Source organism: Zingiber officinale, chromosome 7A (genome assembly GCF_018446385.1).
Source record: "Zingiber officinale cultivar Zhangliang chromosome 7A, Zo_v1.1, whole genome shotgun sequence".
NCBI classification, from domain to species: Eukaryota; Viridiplantae; Streptophyta; class Magnoliopsida; order Zingiberales; family Zingiberaceae; genus Zingiber; species Zingiber officinale.
Window position 1 is genome coordinate 27,091,585 of NC_055998.1, and position 20,732 is coordinate 27,112,316.

The following is a 20,732-nucleotide window of genomic DNA, read 5'->3' on the forward strand; positions in this document are numbered from 1 at the left end:
TATTGAATGTCCACTAATTAAATGAGTTACTGACAACTCATTTAATTAATATCTAGCTTCAAGAGCAGTACCACTCAACTTCATTGTAATGTCGGACTAACTCCACCTGCAGAGTTTACATGACAATCCTTATGAGCTCCTCAAGGGGGCATCATCAACCTAGATTACTAGGACACAGTTTCATTCTATAATCAACAACACACCATATAAATAATATCATTTCCCAACTTATCGGGCCTATTGATTTAACGAGCTAACTCACACCCTTTGATAAATTAAATAAATAAGTATTAAGTATATGTGCTTGTTATTATATCATGATTAAGAGTACACACTTCTATAATAACAGAGGTATTGTTCTTTTATATAGTCAGTATAAAAAGATACTACCTCAAATGGTCCTGCTCAATATACTCAGAGTGTACTAGTGTAATTTTATAGTCAAGATAAACTAATACAAAATCACACTACGACTATTCCAATGGTTTGTTCCTTTCCATCTTAGTCGTGAGCTACTTTTTATAACTTATAAGGAACTGATAACATGATCTTCTATGTGTGACACCACACACCATGTTATCTACAATATAAATTAATTGAGCAACTACACTTAGTATATAAATGTAGACATTTGACCAATATGATTCTTTATTTCAAAATAAATGTTTACAAAAAGCTAGGCTTTTAGTATACACTCTAACAAGATCCTCATCAATCTTCCTGAGAAATACGATCCCATCGTTGCCATTATCGAAGAAATAAATACGATCCCATCTTTTAGTATACACTCTGTCAACATTCATAGTCCAAGAAGTGATGGCGTCCCTAAAATCGTTTGAGCAAAGATTGTCCAGACACTCCGAAAAGCCAATAGAGAGTGCATTCCAATCAAAGCTCAATACTGGCAACAACGAACGAGAGGATAACTCGAGTTTCAACCAGTCAAAAGGTGGAAGAAAATCAAGAGGACGAGGGAATGGAGAGCAAGCAAAATCAAAAGGACTTGGAAGAATCACCATCGAGACGAAGGAAAGACCAAGCTACATTAACAATGGCCTCTGTGTGTCGAGCTTGAGTCAAAATTTACTCAGCCTCGGACAATTGGTAGAAAATGGGTACAAACTCTGCTTCGATAACAATGAGTGCATTATCTTTGATAGACAAGATAAGTCAAAGGTGTTCACCAAAATCAAGATGGTCAATCGAAGCTTCGCTCTTAATATCAATTATGCCGACCTAAAAGCTCACCGAGCTTCTACCTCGGACTACTCGACCTCAATGTTATGGCATCAATGACTCGACCATCTCAACTTCCAAAGCCTCAAGGAGTTGTCTGACAAGAGTATGGTGCAAGGACTTTCTCGCATAGAAGAAAAGCAACATGTATGTGAAGGATGCGTGTTCGGAAAGCAACACCGACTTCCTTTCTCAAAAGGAGTATCATGGAGAGCTAAAGAAAAGCTGGAACTTGTCCACACTGACGTTTGCGGACCGATGGACACCCTTTCTCATGCTCATAATAGGTATTTTGTTCTTTTCATCGATGATCTCACTCGTATGACTTGGGTCTATTTCATGAGACAAAAGTCTGAAGTATTTACGATATTCAAAAAGTTCAAGAGTCTCGTCGAAAAACAGAGTGGATTCTTCATCAAAACTCTATGAAGTGATAGGGGCAAGGAATACACTTCCAAGGAGTTCCACAAGTTTTGTGAAGATGAAGAAGTGGCAAGACAACTAACGGTAAGGTACACCCCTCAACAAAATGGTGTTATCAAGATGAAAAATCAGACGATCGTTGAAATGGCAAAATCAATGATACACGAGAAAGGTTTACCCAAAACCTTCTGGGCTGAAGCAGTTTACACTGTCATTTACCTATCCAATCGATGTCCAACCACGACCATACCCAGCAAGACTCCGTTTGAAGCATGGAGTGGTAGAAAACCATCAATGAACCATCTCAAAGTATTCGGAAGCATATGCTACTCTCAAATTCCAAAAGTGAAACGAAGTAAACTTGATGAATCTAGCGAAAGATGTATTTTTGTCAGCTATAGCACCATGAGCAAAGGCTATAGACTGTTTAGCCTAAAAGAAAGTCAAGTTATCATCAGCCGAGATGTTCAAGTTGATGAAAATGCTTCATGGAATTAGGAAGAAAACAAAGTCGAGACGAAAGACGTTCTGATCAGCACTGACAAAGAAGATAACGATGAGCCTATTTCATCAGTGACAAGCACATCAGATCCAAACTCAGCTCAACTCAATGAAGAGAGCTGCAACTCAACTGATCCGACTTCATCAAACTCCTCATCCCCGATCTCAACTCCAAAAAGGTGTAGGTCGAGAGACAATATATATGCTACATGCAATTATTGTTCAGTTGAGCCCGAAAATTTTGACGAAGCAATCAAAGAAGAATCATGGAGGAAAGCAATAGAGGAGGAAATCCATGTGATCATGAAGAATCAGACATGGTAGCTCGTCGATAAACCAACAGACAAAGAAGTCATAAGTGTCAAATGGATCTACAAAGTCAAGTGTAACCCATATGGATCCATTCAAAGGAACAAAGCTAGGTTCGTTACGAAAGGCTATTCTCAGCAGCCTGGAATTAACTACGAGGAGACATTTGCCCCAGTAGCTCGGCTAGACACAATTCAAACCATAATTACATTCGCCGCCAGTAAAGGATGGAAGCTTTATCAACTCGATGTCAAGTCAGCATTCCTTAACGGCGAACTGAAAGAGGAAGTGTATGTAGATCAACCTTAGGGCTTCATCCTCAAAGGAAAAGAAGAGAAGGTCTACAAACTCAAGAAAGCACTATACGGACTTAAACAAGCTCCTCGCGCTTGGTACAGTGAGATCGACAACTACTTCAACAAAATAGGATTCAAGAAGAGCAAGAGTGAAGCAACCTTGTATGTCAAACGTCAAGGTATCAATGTTCTTATAGTCACTCTGTATGTTGATGATCTGATTTTTACCGGAAACAACAAAAAGATGATCGAAGAGTTCAAAGATGACATGACTCAAAAGTACGAAATGAGCGATATGGGTCTACTTCGACATTTCTTAGGCATGGAGATCTACCAAGAAGAAGAGACAACCTTTATTTTTCAAAAGATGTATGGAGAAACGATTTTGAAGAAATTCAACATGTTGGGATGCAATCCTGTTGCTACACCAGTCATTATGAGGGAGAAATTGAAGAAAGAAGATGGAGGAGAAGCAACGGATGTCACTCGTTACTGTAGCCTCAACGGTAATTTATTATACCTCATAACAACCTGACCTGATCTCATGTATCCTGTAAGCATGCTCTCAAGATTTATGCAGAGTTCGAGCCATTTCCACCTCGGTGCAGTAAAGCGTGTCTTGCGCTATGTCCAAGGAACAACCAACCTTGGTCAAAGTTTTCAGAAAAATCACACACTTAACCTCGTCGGCTACTGTGATAGTGGTCTCAGTGGATCCTTAGACGACATGAAAAGCACCTCGAGATACTATTTCTCTTTTGGTTCAACAATGATCTCATGGTTATCCAAGAAACAACAAAGTGTTGCACAATCTGAAGGGTTTAAGTTAGGACTTCATTACCTAGAGGGAGTTTGCCCTCTTAGGAGGAGAATGAAGGGTTTAACTTATGTCTTCATTACCTAGTTGCATGAAGGAGTTTGAGGCTATGGGATTAGCCTAACTTAAAGGTGGTATTGTCAAACATCAAAAAGGGGGAGATTGTTGGTGCAATATCCCTCAGGTCAAGGCTGACCTGGTTGACCAAACTTGAGTCGTGGTTTAGGTTTCGATGTTTGACAATGCAGTTGTGCATTTGGGGGGATTATTTGGTGCAATTCCCCTCTGATCAGAGTCTGATCAGGTTGGTTGAAGAAGAGTCAAGTAGGTCAAGGTTGACCGGATACTTGACTGGGAAGTCCTAACTGGGATGTTAGGTAAAAAGGAAATCCTAGTGAGTGAAGCTAGGTGAAAGACCTGGTAAGTGAAGCCAGGCAGAAGAGAAGTCCTAGTAAGTGAAGCTAGGCAGAATGAAAATCCTGGTGAGTGAAGCCAGGCAGAAGGAAAATCCTGGTGAGTGAAGCCAGGTGAAAGACCTAGTGAGTGAAGCTAGGCAATGAGAAAATCCTAGTGAGTGAAGCTGGGTGAAAGTCCTGGTGAGTGAAGCTAGGCAGAGGAAAGTCCTAGTGAGTGAAGCTAGGTGAAAGTCCTAGTGAGTGAAGCTAGGTAGTTGGAAGTCCTGGTGAGTGAAGCCAGGCACGGGGAAAATTCAGATGGATCAAGGCTGATCGAACATCTGGTGTTGGGAAGTCCAAGTAGGTCAAAGGATTGACTGGATGCTTGGCACTAGGAAATCTAGATGGGTCAAGGTTGATCAGACATTTGGTGAAAGTCCAAGTAGGTCAAAGGAATTGACCGGATACTTGGCATGATGAGGAAAAGTCCAAGTGGGTCAAAGGGATTGACCGGACACTTGGTGAGGGAGTCCTAGCAGGTCAAGGGTGACCGGATGCTAGGCATGATGAACCAACAGGTCATGGATTGACCGGATGTTAGTTTGGGGGCTTTGAGACTTGATTTTGGGCAAAAACTAGCAGCTGGATCGATTAGCCGATCGATTGGGGTGTCCCCGCGAGAAGCCTTCGTCCCAATCGATCAGTGGATTGATTGGGAGGAAGTCGCGAGCGCACAGAATGCCTCTGGATCGATCAGCTGATCAATCCAGAGGTCCCAATCGATTAGTGGATCGATTGGGAAGGTGTGTTTTGTCGCGATAAGTCCTGGATCGATCAGTCGATCGATCCAGGCAAATTCCTAGAGCACAGAGGCGCTCTGGGTCGATCCGTGGATCGATCCAAAGCCTCCCCGATCGATTGGGAGCAATCCAATCGATCGGGATTCGACCGTTAGCGTCGATTTAAGCCGCAGGCATTCGTTTCCTTCGGCATCGCTTCTACTGTTCACTACGATTCTTCACCAGCAATCATAGAGCTTCTCCATAGGGTTCTCACCGCCAGTTCTTGAAGTTCTTGGAGGCTTTTCCAAGTCAAGAGGCGGATCTACTGCAAGAGGAAGAAAGCTAGGGTTAGGGTGTTCTTGTACTGATTGTAAGCTTTGTGCTTGTATTTTGTATCCATTCCCTTGCTTCTTGTAGTGTGAACTTGTAGGGCTTCTCCGCCTTTGGTAGTTACCATAAAGGAGTGTTATTCATAGTGGAGGGTGCGTGAGTAAGTGTGGATCCTTGGACTAGTCACCTCTTGTGAGGTGGATACCAAGTAAACCATCCTTGTTAGCGTTGTATGTTTTTGTTTCTTTATATTTCCGCTGCACATCCTTGAAGAAGTAAGCTACAATGAGCACCGAGCACGCGACGAGCTATTCACCCCCCCTCTAGCTACTTTTCGGTCCCAACACAATCATCTGTCGAAGCCGAGTATGTCTCAGCATCACTAGCCACTTCACAAACAATATGGCTTCGAAGAATTTTAGCCGACCTTGGTCATCATTAGGATGAAGGAACCGTGCTGTACTGCGACAACAAGTCTACAATTACTATGGCTAAGAACTCAGTTCACCACAGCCGAACTTGACATATAACACTCAAACATCGTTTTATCCGACAAGCAATAGAAGACAAAGAAATTCAACTTGAGTTCTGCCGATCTGAAGAACAATTGTTTGACATCCTCACAAAAGCACTTCCTAGAGAAAGGTTTCAACAGCTCTGAGCTAAACTTGGAGTCTAACAACACATTAAGGGGGAGTGTTAAAATTAATATGTTGTAACCAGCACCATCTTTATTAGGCATTATGAGAGAATTGCAACCATCACATTAAAGTCATTATCTTTATGGTTGTTGCACATCAAGAATGAGTGAAACGAAGAGTCCTCATTATGAGAGATTTTTGGTCTTCCCATTCAGTTTCTTTCAAAACTATATATATGCTTTGTAAGGCTAAGTTGATTGAACGATTCAATAAGAAAGAAAAGGGATCATTTCTCTCAACAAAGTCTATTCAACAAACAGATCCTTGATTCCATCAAAGCCAATGACTACGACTGTTGAAAATAAAAAAATTGATTACATTGAGAAAGTCAAAGAGTCGCCTAAGAATGTCCAAGAGCCAGGAAGTCCAAGAGTCGCATGAGGAAATCCAAGAGTCGCCCAGAAGTCTTTTATCCTTCTATAAATAGTGTAGTTGTATGAAAAGAAAATATATAGACAGAGCGAGGGCTCACCAACGTTTCCAACAAACTGGTATCAGAGCCGAGGATGTCTTTAAGCTTCCAGTATCCACGTCTTACGAAGGACAACTATGATAGTTGGTATATCCGAGTATAGGTGATACTCAGTTCCCAAGGTGCATGGGAAATCATCAGCAATGGGTTTGTCGAACCTGACGAGGATGCAAAGTTGACCCTGATTCAAAAGTTTGAGAAGAACAAAAAGGACCAACATGCTCCATCTATCATCCACCAATGTTTGGACGATGCGATTTTTGAGAAAGTAGCAAATGGCTCAACTTCAAAGAAGGCATGGGGAATTCTAGAAAATTCTCACAAAGGAGTTGATAAGGTAAAGAAGGTGCAACTTCATATTTTACGGGGAGAATTCGAAGCTCTTCGTCAAGAAGCATTGGAGTCTATTTTAGACTATTTCACGCGGGTCTTGTCCATCGTCAACTAAATGAAGAGAAATGGTGAAAGTATAGAAGATGTTCACGTGATCGAGAAAATTTACGTTCTCTACATCAGAGATTTGATCTTGTTGTGGTTGCAATCGAGGAAAACAGAGATTTGGAGAATCTGTCCATTGATGAATTAAATGGATCGCTACGGGTGCACGAGGAGCGAATGAACAAGAACAAGAAAGAGCCATTAAAGCAAGTCTTACTAGTCAAGCATTCGTCCGCTGAAAGGGGAAGTGCAGTTTCACGAGGCCACGTCGCGGTCAAGGTCACGTACGGTTATTCTCATGGTGGTAGTCGAGGTCATGGCAGAAATCAAGAAGATGAGAGATTAAATGATGAAAAGCCATGAGGAAATCCAAGAGGTCGTGGTAGAGAAAGAGAAAGAGGACGAGGACGAGGACGAGGACGAGGACGAGGAAGTGACAGATACAACTCACGTGTTGAGTGCTACAATTGTCACAAAATGGGTCACTATGCCCGTATCTGCTGGTACGCCGAGGATGCAAAAGAAGAAGTCAATCTGGTCAAGGAGAAAGAAGTGGAAGAGTCAACGTTGTTGTTAGCACTCAACCAAAAATCTGTTGGAGGAGGAAGCCAATGATATTTGGACAACGGTGCGAGTAACCACATGTGTGGCAACAAGTCAAAATTTGTTGAACTTGAGGAAAAGGCAACCGAGAATGTCACGTTTGGTGATGCTTAGAAAATCCAGATTGAAGGCAAAGGTACCATTTTGATTCGGTTGAAGGATGGTACTCACAGGTTTATTTCCGATGTGTATTATGTCCCTAGATTAAAGAGTAATATTTTGAGTTTGGGGCAACTCATGGAAAGGGGCTACCAGATTCTAATGAAGGATCGTAATATTTGGCTATGAGACAGGAGCACTAGCCTAATTGCCAAGGTGACGATGTCGAAGAATAGGATGTTTTCGATTCCTATTCAAACCAAAGAGCCAAATTACTTGCAAGTGTCTGTAAAGGATCCAGCGTGGTGTTGGCACATGAGGATGGGACATTTCAATTTTGGTGGCCTGAAAATGATGTTCGAAAAGAAGATGGTAAAGGGGATGCCTTTGATCAATCATCCGGATCAACTTTGTGAAGCGTGTCTTCTCGACAAACACACAAGAAGAAGTTTTCCGAAGGAAGCAACATCAAAAGAGACGAAGCCGCTTGAATTAATTCATGCCGATGTTTGTGGACCGATCAAGCCGTCATCTTATGGTAAAAGTAATTATTTCTTACTTTTCATCGACGATTTTAGCCGGAAGACTTGAGTTTATTTCTTGAAAGAAAAATCTGAGAGTTTTAATGCTTTCAAGAACTTTAAGGCTTTGGTGGAAAGAGAGAGTGGCTATATAATTCGGGCAATGAGAACTGATAGAGGGGGAGAGTTTACTTCTGGTGTTTTTAACCATTTTTGTGAAGAAAATGGTATTAGGCGCTTCCTCACAGTTCCAAGATCATCGCAACAAAATGGAGTGGCTAAAAGAAAGAACCAGTCCATCCTCAACATGGCGCGAAGCATCATGAAAAATAAGAAGATGCCAAAGGAATTTTGGGCGGAAGCAGTGGCTTGTGTGGTGTATCTCCTCAATCGTTGTCCGACCAAAAGCGTGAAAGACCAGACACCAATTGAAGCTTGGAGCGGAAAGAAGCCAGATGTATCTCACTTAAGGATTTTTGGGAGTATTGCTTACAAGCATGTGCCGGAGCAAGAGAGAACAAAACTTGATGATAGAAGCAAGAAGTTTGTGTTCATCCTCTATGACAGAAAATCGAAGGGGTACAAGCTCTACAATCGTATCAATGGGGAGATTGTTGTGAGTCGTGATGTGGAGTTTGATGAAGATGCTTCTTGGAATTGGGAAGTACATGAAGATTCCATCAACAAATTCTTCCCATTCTTCGATGAGGACAATCAAGGAGAAGAAACATGTCAGCCCATAGTTCCTACGACGACACCAAACACACCTTCTAGTACATCTTCATCAAGTGAAAGCTCTAATGAAGGATCACGAAGGATGAGAATTATCTAAGATCTTTAAGAGAATGTGGAGGTAATCGATGATGTCTCTATCTTCTGTGTGTTGGTCGAAACAACGCCTTTGAGTTTTGAAGAAGCTAGTAAGGAGGAGAAATGGAGACAAGCCATGGACGAAGAGATTTGAGCCATTGAAAGAAACGACACCTGGGAACTCACTTCTCTTCCAGCGGGTCAAAAGTCGATTGGTGTCAAGTGGATATTCAAAGAGAAAAAGAATGCCAAAGGTGTGATGGAAAAATATAAAGCGAGATTAGTAGTCAAGGGTTATGCACAACGACACGGAGTGGATTATGAGAAGGTATTTGCTCCAGTTGCTCGTTTAGAACCAATCAGATTTTTTGTTTTATTTACGACACAAAGAAACTGGAAAATATTTCAATTAGACGTGAAGTCGGCGTTTCTTAACGGTTTCCTTGAGGAGGATGTTTTTGTGGAGCAACCAAAATGCTATGTGGTGAAAGGACAAGAAGGAAAGGTATTGAAGTTGAAGAGGGCTTTGTACGGTCTCAAGCAAGCACCTCGAGTATGGTATAGTCGGATTGATGCCTATTTTTGAGAGAAAGGATTTGCATGATGTCCACATGAGTATGCGCTTTATGTGAAGATGGATAAAAATGGAGATTGTTTGTTCGTTTGCCTCTACGTGGATGATCTTATGTTTTTTGGAAATAATTCGAGTCTCTTTGACGATTTAAAAAATTGTTGGTGCAGTTAGCACTAACGGTCTAACTCAAGTTTTGTGAATGACAAAATAGGTTAAGTTAGTTTCATATTGATTTAATACTTTGACCAAGTGTGAAGGATAAGCCCATACGGGTCGATGGGCTGACATGATGTCTGACACGAAGTCCAGCTAGGTCAACGAGTTGACCTGATAGTTGGCACGAAGTCCAGACGGGTCGAAGGGCTGACTTGACATCTGCACGAAGTCCAGCTAGGTCGACGAGCTGACCTGATAGCTGGCATGAAGTCTAGATGGGTTGAAAGGTTGATCGGACGGCTGACACGAAGTCCGGACGGGTCGAAGGGTTGATCGGACGTCTGGCAAGTAAGTTAAGGTAAGCCACTAGAGGGGAGTGACTATGAGGACGTGTTCCCGGGAAGGGAACATTAGGCGTCGATCCAACTTAGATCGATTTCAGAAATCTAAGTTGAGATCGTGACTAGATTCCGGTCTTGAGGAGACGGAATCTAATTATTATTTTTATTACTCTTATAACATAACTGTGCTAACAATTTGTTTTGCAAGGTAGTTTTGTATTTTGCCTCGGACTAATGATTTTTGAGGATTGCTGATGATATGGGTTAGGTTTTAAGGGTCTTCAGATGAGGAAAGAAAAGGAAGAGAGAGTCAAAGGAGGAAGGCCAATATCGGCCGATACATGCCTGCCGAACGAAAGAAGGCCAATATCGGTCGATACATGCCTGCCGAACGAAGGTAGGCCAATATCGGTCGATACACGCTTGCCGTATGAAGGTAAGTCAATATTGGTCGAGACACACCCTCAGAACAAAGGTAAACCAATAACGGCCAATACATGTCTGCCGAACGAAGGTAGGCCAATATCGGTCGATACATGCCTGCCGAACGAAGGTAGGCCAATAACGACCGATACATGCCTGCCGAACGAAGGAAGGCCAATATCGGTCGATACATGCCTGCCGAACAAAGGTAGGCCAATATCGGTCGATACACGCTTGCCGTATGAATGTAAGTCAATATTGGTCGAGACATACCCTCAGAACAAAGGTAAACCAATAACGACTGATACATGCCTGCCGAACGAAGGAAGGCCAATATCGGTCGATACATGCCTGCCGAACGAAGGTAAGCCAATATCGGTCGATACACGCTTGCCGTATGAAGGTAAGTCAATATTGGTCGAGACATACCCTCAGAAGAAAGGTGAACCAATAAATGGCCAATACATGCCTGCCGAACGAAGATAGACCAATATCGGCCAAAAGGGTTAATGAATACTTCAGAAACATGTTGGATAAAATATTATTTCAACACAGTAAAGATACAAATAGAAGTCACGTGAAAAAGAATCATACATGAATACATCGAATAGAATAATTCATGATAAAGAATATATATTTTGGCGGGAAATATGCTTTCAGCTTGTCTTGCAGGCGCTAAACGACAAAGAAGGTACATCTGGGGTACAAAAAAGATTCCTTAAAAATCATCTTCCCGAAGTACGCAGCTAATGTCATAACGAACTCTAACAAACCGGGGTCCACTTCATGACTGCGGAGGTTATATGAAGTGGTATAAAAGGGGGAATCCTCTCCGTTGGCTAGGTAAGTGAACATCCCTAATTTTCTGTCTACTGTTCATCTTCTTTCTGTTTCCCTCCGGGACACCAAGAGAGATCACTAACTTGAGCGTCGGAGGGCCTAGCCAGGGATTCCCACCCCGGTCTTAGGTCACTGACGATAGTATTGGTTGGTCTCTTGTGCGCAGGGAGCTTCGGGAGCTTGAAAGTTCGGTTTTCTCCTATTTGGACGGGGATTTCTTCCTATTTATCAGATTTCCTTCGGTGATTCTGGTTTTCTTCCGATCCGCTTTGGGTTTCGCGGGTTGAGGTTTCACCGGCATTATTCTTCGTCATTACGGGGGGTTTCCTTCTTCCGGATCTCCTTCACGGTCAGCTTCTCAGACAGGATCAAATTTGGCGCCGTCTGTGGGAAACTTTACTTGAATATGAGACTACGTGATGGAAGAGGCTGGGAAGTCGAACCTACTTACTATCAGTCGTGAGGATTTGGATCTCCTCATTAATTCTCATGTTCAGAAAGCCCTACAACAACAGCAGCAACAACTACAAGCTCATATTGGGGCCACTCTGCCGATGGCTCATCATCTGGCGATATCAACTACTGAACCTCGGAAAGGAAAGGAGACAGAAGAAGAAGAACATTTATATTTTCCTCCAGCTACTATTTCTCCAACCAGGTGTCCACGAGCCTTCCTTCGCACCCCCTTGGATCCAGGGGGTAAGAGGCCTGTGTTCCAAGAGTCATCTGGTGAGGCGCCTGACAGAGAGAAGCGTAAAATGAAAATGATAACTAGTGATAGTTCACCAGAAAAGGTCATCTCCCCATTCTCACAAAGTGTATTAGATGACCCACTTCCTAAGCGATATCAGAGTCTGCAAATTGGAGAATATACCGGAACCACAGATCCGGAAGATCACTTGTTGAAATTTGGAAATGTAGCCTTGTTGCAATAATTCTCTGATGGGGTGAAGTGTCGGATGTTTCTCACTACTCTTGGGGGAGCAGCACAGCGCTGGTTCAAGAGATTACCTGAAAAGTCTATTCGAAAATTTAAGGATTTCAAGAAAGTCTTTCTACATCATTTCTCCAGCAACAAAAGGTATCATAAGACCCCGTGGAGCCTATTTTCAATTAAGCAGACGTCTAAAGAATCCATTCGGGCATATATTAAAAGGTTCAATCAGGTAGCTATAGATATACCTAATGCTACTACTGATATATTAGTAAGTGCTTTCTCTCAGGGTCTAAATGATAATGACTTCTTTAAAGATTTGGTAAGAAATCCTCCTGTTAACTTTGATTCCCTGATTGAACGTGCCACTGAGTTCATTAACGTAGAAGAAGGCCAAGCTGCTTGTAGGAAAGAAGGTGTTCCCTCTTCTCCTACTCATGCGAAGGAGAAGGCTCCGACCCTGGTACCCCCACCAAGAGGACCTAGAACCATTTATCCACCTCATCAGCAACCAGATTATCGCCCACAAGCTGTACAGCATGTAGAGATGCAGCCGGAGGCACCGAGGAGATGGTGCACTTATCATAAAACTAGCAGTCATCACTCTGATGACTGTTTTGTTTTGAGAAACAGGCGAGTCAATAAAGAGCGCTATCAGAGGCAGAACTATTACCGGCAACAGTACCCCAGGCAGCAAAGTCCGCTCAAACCGGAATATCACCCGGATGGAACCCGGCAAGAAGCAATATCGGTCCCAGCTGGTACCGGCCAAGTATCAAATAAAGCACCTTCCGAAACCACAACGACTCGGCAGGAGGAGAATAGAAACAATGCTGCTCGGTGTAATATTAACATGATTACGGGCGGACCCACCGATGGGGATTCTAACAGAGCCAGAAAAGCACATGCCCAAAGATTGGAGATTCATGCAGTAGGATGCAGCATGGAACGAGCAGCCGGTCCTGAAATAAGTTTTGGGCCCAAAGATCTAGAGGGGGTAGAAATACCTTATGACGACGCATTGATCATCAAAGCTGTGATAGCCAACTACGCCATCGCTCGTACCTTTATAGACACTGGCAGCTCAGTCAACATTATATTCAAAAAGGCTTTTGATCAGCTGCAAATTGATCCAATGGAACTTCAACCGATTGCAACTCCTCTGTATGGATTCACAGGCAATGAAGTGCAACCTCTGGGGCAAATAAAGTTGGTCATTTCTTTGGGGGAGGAACCCCTGATGAGAACCAGGAGATCTTATTTTATGGTGGTAGATGCTCCATCTTTTTATAATGTGATATTGGGTCGGCCCGCCCTGAATGAGTTCAGGGCGGTCGTTTCTACTTTATGTCAGAAGATTAAGTTTCCCGTGGAGGAGCAGGTCGGAGAAGTACGGGGCGATCAAAAGACAGCCCGAAAATGTTACGTAGAAATCATTCGAACTGAATTCAACACCGCTCGGAAGATTCAAAGAATGGAAGTTAATGCCATTCGCGAAAAGCAGCCCGTCTTGGTTTATGAAGAAAAGGAAGAAGTTCAAATCCAAACTGGGCGGCCAGAAGCTACCACCTACGTTGCAGCCGACCTTGATCCTGATCTTAAAGCTGAGTTGGTGCAATGTTTGAAGGAGAATAATGATGTGTTCGCCTGGACTCCCAAAGAAGTTTCGGGCATTTCTCCTGCCGTCATAGATCATTCCTTGCATGTCTTCCCGGATGCCCACCCAGTCATGGAAAGAAAGAGGGGTTTTAGTGCGGAACAGAATCAGATTATCAAGGAAGACTCGGAGACTATAAACCAAAGTCGATCGGGAAGATTCTATGAAGTAACCCGGCGGGACTTCATAGGAAAAACCGGAGACTATAAACCAAGACAGATCAAAGTCGATCGAGAAAAGCCTATGAAGAAACCCGGTCGGACCTTCATAGGAAGACTCGGAGACTATAAATCAAAGTCGATCGGGAAGATTCTATGAAGTAACCCGGCGGGCCTTCATAGGAAAAACCGGAGACTATAAACCAAGACAGATCAAAGTCGATCGAGAAAAGCCTATGAAGTAACCCGGTCGGGCCTTCATAGGAAGACTCGGAGACTATAAACCAAAGTCGGTCGGGAAGATTCTATGAAGTAACCCGGCGGGCCTTCATAGGTAAAACCGGAGACTATAAACCAAGACAGATCAAAGTCGATCGAGAAAAGCCTATGAAGTAACCCGGTCGGGCCTTCAAGACGGAGACTATAAACCAAAGTCGATCGGAAGATTCTATGAAGTAACTCGGGCCTTCATAGGAAAAACCGGAGACTATAAACCAAGATAGATCAAAGTCGATCGAGAAAAGCCTATGAAGTAACCCGTGTAGGGCCTTCATAGGAAGACTCGGAGACTATAAACCAAAGTCGATCGGGAAGATTCTATGAAGTAACCCGGACAGGAAAAACCGGAGACTATAAACCAAGACAGATCAAAGTCGATGGAGAAAAGCCTATGAAGTAACCCGGTCGGGCCTTCAGAAGACTCGGAGACTATAAACCAAAGTCGATCGGGAAGATTCTATGAAGTAACCCGGCGGGCCTTCATAGGAAAAACCGAAGACAGATCAAAGTCGATCGAGAAAAGCCTATGAAGTAACCCGGTCGGGCCTTCATAGAAAGACTCGGAGACTATAAACCAAAGTCGATCGGGAAGATTCTATGAAGTAACCCGGCGGGCCTTCATAGAAAAAACCAGAGACTATAAAGCAAAACAGATCAAAGTAGATCGAGAAAAGCCTATGAAGTAACCCGGTCGGGCCTTCATAGGAAGACTCGGAGACTATAAACCAAAGTCTATCGGGAAGATTCTATGAAGTAACCCGGCGGGCCTTCATAGGAAAAATCGGAGACTATAAACCAAGACAGGTCAAAGTCGATCGAGAAAAGCCTATGAAATAATCCGGTCGGGCCTTCATAGGAAGACTCGGAGACTATAAACCAAAGTCGATCGGGAAGATTCTATGAAGTAACCCGGCGGGCCTTCATAGGAAAAACCGGAGACTATAAACCAAGACAGATCAAAGTCGATCGAGAAAAGCCTATGAAGTAACTCGGTCGGGCCTTCATAGGAAGACTCGGAGACTATAAACCAAAGTCGATCGGGAAGATTCTATGAAGTAACCCGGCGGGCCTTCATAGGAAAAACCGGAGACTATAAACCAAGACAGATCAAAGTCGATCGAGAAAAGCCTATGAAGTAACCTGGTCGGGCCTTCATAGGAAGACTCGGAGACTATAAACCAAAGTCGATCGGGAAGATTCTATGAAGTAACCCGACGGGCCTTCATAGGAAAAACCGAAGACTATAAACCAAGACAAATCAAAGTCGATCGAGAAAAGCCTATGAAGTAACCCGGTCGGGCCTTCATAGGAAGACTCGGAGACTATAAACCAAAGTCGATCGGGAAGATTCTATGATGTAACCCGGCGGGCCTTCATAGGAAAAACCGGAGACTATAAACCAAAACAGATCAAAGTCGATCGAGAAAAGCCTATGAAGTAACCCGGTCGGGCCTTCATAGAAAGACTCGGAGACTATAAACCAAAGTCGATCGGGAAGATTCTATGAAGTAACCCGGCGGGTCTTCATAGAAAAAACCGGAGACTATAAACCAAAACAGATCAAAGTCGATTGAGAAAAGCCTATGAAGTAACCCGGTCGGGCCTTCATAGGAAGACTCGGAGACTATAAACCAAAGTCGATCGGGAAGATTCTATGAAGTAACCCGGCGGGCCTTCATAGGAAAAATCGGAGACTATAAACCAAGACAGATCAAAGTCGATCGAGAAAAGCCTATGAAGTAACCCGGTCGGGCCTTCATAGGAAGATTCGGAGACTATAAACCAAAGTCGATCGGGAAGATTCTATGAAGTAACTCGGCGGGCCTTCGTAGAAAAAACCGGAGACTATAAACCAAGACAGACCAAAGTCGATCGGCAAAGTCCAATGAAGCAACCCGGACGGCCTTCATAGGAGAAGCCGGAGACTATAAACCAATATGAAGCAGAATCATCGGGAAATTATATGAAATACATCAGATGAATCTTCACAAAAGAGATCAAAGATTCTAAATCCGTGCAAGATATAAATAATCAGAGAATCTCCTGGCTTCGAATCCTAATGATGAGAGGGGATTCCACAGAGGAGCCCAGATATGTGAAAGTGGAAGTCTTTACTCAAAAGTCGTCCGAGATATTATATTCAGCTCGGAGGCCTATAGTTTTATACAATTTCATATCCAGTCTCAACTGAGATTATTCATCCTCGGGGAGATATAAAGCACGCGGGAGGTTACTTAAAAAAGAATCCATTAAGATAAGGCTTCGCTTTGAAGGATGAGCAAGGAATTTTTTAATAAAATTTATATTCAGCAAGCAATAGCATTCCAAAAGGGGTATTCTCAAACTGGCAGGAAGAAGAAGCAAGTAAGTGTTAAAATTTCCTTATACCTTGCAAATACTTAGTTACTCAGTACCAACTGCACCTTTTTTCTCATTGTCAATTCTTGCTTTACAAGTTTTTATGAGTACATTCTTTAAACATTCGGGAAAGGGCCTTTCAAATCTGAGGGTAGTTCTTCATTAAGCTTGCGGTGATTTATGAAAGAGAGGGGAGGTTCCCTGGGTAGATATCCACCCTCTTTTAGTTGTTGAAGAACCCCCGATACGGAATGATTTAGCATACCCACTATCCTGCGAACAAATTCTCGAGAAAATGCCGGTGACTTTAAGTAAGCTTGCCGCCATTCTTCCCATCGACTCTTTTCCTGCTCCTTATAACGCTGGAAATCAGCTTGCAGTTTTGAGTTTTGCTCTTTTAAAACATCCTTCTCCGATCTTAGCTGTTCCAATTCCTTCTGGAGCAGTGACAATTCGTTATCTTGAGCTTTCCTCAGCTCTTGTTCCTGTAGAATAGTGAAATCATGAGAAGCCAGGTCCTGAGCTTGGTCAGAAAGACAGGCATTATGAAGCTTCTCTACTTTCTCTAAGATAAGACTTTTCTGAGAAGCATCTAAAAAAGAGCTTTCTCTTTTAAAGCGATCTCCAATCGAAGACCTGAATGCAGTCGATCCACCTATAATTCTAAGGTTTTTCTAGCAAGCTCTTTGTCTTTCAACAGTTGTTGACATTCCTTCAATTCTTGCTTCAGGGTTCCCAATTGTTGATTTTGCAAGGCCACCTGCTCTTGCAACTGAGCCCTATCACTACTAGAAGAGGGCGAGGCAGCCTTCAATGTCTCTAGTTGAGCTTTCAACTTAGTGCTCTCATGATCTTTAGTTGTGAGTAGCTGATCAATATGCAGACTTGTGGCTAGGAACTAAATGAAAGGATAATGTAGGTTAAAGATAAAGTTACAAAGCTAATAAACATATAACTAGGAATACTTACAGCCACTGGCTGACAACTATGGCGATCCGCTCGATGTGGGAGACTAAGGCCTCGTAATTGTTCATAACCTTGCGACCAAGATTTAGCCAATAAACCTTGCAGTTGCAAAGTGCCATAGCCAGTAGGACTAGAAGGCTGTCCCAATTGAGAAGGTAAGCCTGCATCCACTCTAAATAAAGGAGGGGGACTAAAGGAAGCCGGAGATGGAGAAGAAGAGGAGGCAATGGAAGGAAAAGGGATAGTAGAAGCAGGAGGAGCAAAGTAGGAACTAGATGGAATAGAAGGTAGTAGTGTAGGAGGGGTTGTTGCAATTGTAGAAACACTAACGGCTGAAGGGCTGACAATGGGAGAAGATCTCCAGCAAGGCGTTCGTTTTGCTCGGGGCCTATAAGCCAAGGGAGGCAAGGTCAATGCCAAGGATGTAGAAGGCACAGGAGAGATAGCGGCCATCTCAGAGGCAGAAGCAGAAGAAGCTGAAACAATAGAAGAAGAAGAGATAAGCAGACCGGGCCTCATCAATCGAAGAGCAGGATTGGAGATGATATTGGTGGGAGTCATCGGTGCCTTACCTCTTTCAAAAGAAATAGGCGCCGGGATAAGAGGAGTTTGTACAAAAGTACCAAAGAAATCACCAAAGGGAGAATCCTTGGTAAGATTTGGCTTTTTAACTAAAGTAACAAAAGGCTCTTCTTCTTCCTCTTCTATGAGTGCGACACCCTCTGCTTGTCGTTCTTCTTCGGAAAGCAAGCCCAAGGTAGAGGGATTGGGATCGGATCGGCGAGCTAACAGCCATTGTTCTCCAAGATTATTGATAAAGGACTTGGTCATAGTAGAATTCCTGTACATAAAAGCCGGAAGAATAGCATCGGCTGAAAAACAGAGGATAAACAACATTACTATAGAGATATACTAATCAGCAAAGGCGAAGTAAAATAATTATACTCACCAAAGGAACTATCCAAAGGAGTGTTAATGTTGCCTATCCCGAAGGGAAACATTAAACCCTCTTCAATTAGATGTGGCAAACTGAATTTCGCTCCCCGCACTTTAGGTAAGGCAGAGGCAACAGAGGGATCATTGAGAAGACCTTGAGTGTCAGGAAGCAGAGGCAGATCATGTATCCATTGAATAGGAAACGGAGGTGGAGAAGGTAGACGCATATAGAAAAATTTACGATACCATTCGCCTTGAGGAGGAATGCGGTTAAACAGAATGGCCTTAGGACGAGATTGAAATTTAAAAATGCCCACATCTACTCGGCGAGGAATAAAGAAGTGATGAAAAAGACAGGGAGACAAGGGGAAATCTAACAGTTTGGATACTTCAATGAAGCCCACTAGAATGGAAAAGGATTGAGGGATGAACTGGTTGAGCGGGATAGCAAAATACCGGCTAACCTCACAAAAGAAAGGGTGAAGGGGAAATCTGAAACCTTGCAAGACTTGGTCCCTGAAGATGGAGATACATCCTAAGGGAGGAAGGTGAGGACCTTCATGAGGAGCAGGACGGACAATGTAAGAGGGAAAACCATAGGTTGCCTGTAAGTCCACTTCTTCTGTATCTATGAGGTCGGAAGAACACGAGAGAAACCATGCCGGAGAAGAAATCGCCATGAAGAGAAGGGGTTAGAAGAAAAGGAATTGAGAAGCGAAAAGATGGACGGAGGGAAGCAGAAGAAGACTCCGTAAACCCTTGTCCCTTTTCCAGTTCTGTGCTAAAACCTCTAAACAGAAGAGGCGAAAGGGAAAATGAAAATAAAAGGTGCTCGGAGTATCAATCGTTATAAATAGATAATAATATTAAAGGATAAAATCAAGAGGAAAAAGCTACCTCGGAAACAGGTGTGAGTTTCCTCAGAAGTGTTCTTGGGAAATCCTGGCAAGGACAGATAGAAATTAGTATGATAAACTATAAGGAGGTCAAGCGTCGGATAGTAGTTAATAAAATGGAAGTCAGGCATCAGATAATAGTTAATAGACAAAATCCGTGGATGAAAATCGGACGATTTTGACAAACCGGCCGAACTAAAGATCATTCAAAATATATTGACCAAAGGCTTATTATAGTGAGGCAAATAATATACGTTATGATAAAACCCAGTGAGACTCAATTACTATGCGGAAAAAGACATATGAAGATACAATGATAAACCAGTCTAGTAGAACAAATCGACCAATATCAAGGATAGCATGACGAAGCCGTGTTAAATCGGACGGGATGTAACTAAGCTATAAAAAATCGGGCGGTATCTATCAATCTTAATATATATCGGGCGATCATTAAGAAAAGACTCATAGGGAAATCTCGCGTCATAATATCAGATACATTTGCATAAAACAGATATTTATCCTGAGAAAGAGTAAAATTTACAACCCAAGATAACATCAGTTGATATAACACCGGTTATAATATCAGTTGATATAACACCGGTTATAATATCAAACTATACTAATGGTTAAGATAACCTCAGCTATAATAAATGATACATAGGATACATGAAGAAATGATGAACACAACATCACATTGTAAATGATAGAGAGATTCAATAAAAGCCTTTGATTAGATACAAAAATTTGTCTTTACACTTAGAATCTGATCAAATACATAGTGTCACATTCCCTCAGGAACAGTATACCCCAAATAGATAACAAATATTACAAGCATAAACTCTTAGGGCACTCGGAAAGTTTTAGTCCCACTGGATTCAAACTTACCATGGAGCAGAGATAGAAATAGCCCACTTCGTCCGAGCTTGCCAAGGCTCACAAGAGGCAATATTTTGCCCTGGACGAAGAAAGCAACAAAAAACAAAAAAGCTCAAGGGCGACGAGACAGGGGAACGTTGATTCATTCCATGATGGAAAAGTAAATGTAAAAACCACTTTCCCTCTCAAGCCGTATGAGCTCAGCGAGTGGAGCAATCAAGTTTAGCCCAAGGGTGACATGTGCTGTGCCCTTCACACAACACCCATGGGTCATTTGGCTGCCCCTCTATAAGTAGAAAAAATTTCTCTGAAGTTTCTTGGGTCCTTCAGAGCACCTGCATCTTTGGATAGAAAATTTGAACTGTGAAGCTTCCTCTCTTAAGACGATCCCTTGTATCCCTGGAGTAACAGGAGCAAAAATCCCAATAAACTCATACATAGATCTCACCTGGTCCAACAAAAGTTGCCTCCAAAGAGGAGGATCCACGACCATGGCCTTAGCAACAAAAAGTGGCAAGGAAGAAAAAGAACTGAGAAGGGTTGTGGGTGAAGAGAAGGTTGTAGGCTGGTAGCCCTATTTAAAGGAGAAAAAGGCTCACAGGATT

General features: G+C 42.7%; 1 pseudogene; it reads left to right on the top strand.

Annotated features, from left to right (window-relative positions):
* The window catches only part of LOC121999297, a 76,232-nt pseudogene that overhangs the window by 32,515 nt on the left and 22,985 nt on the right, over positions 1-20,732 (top strand).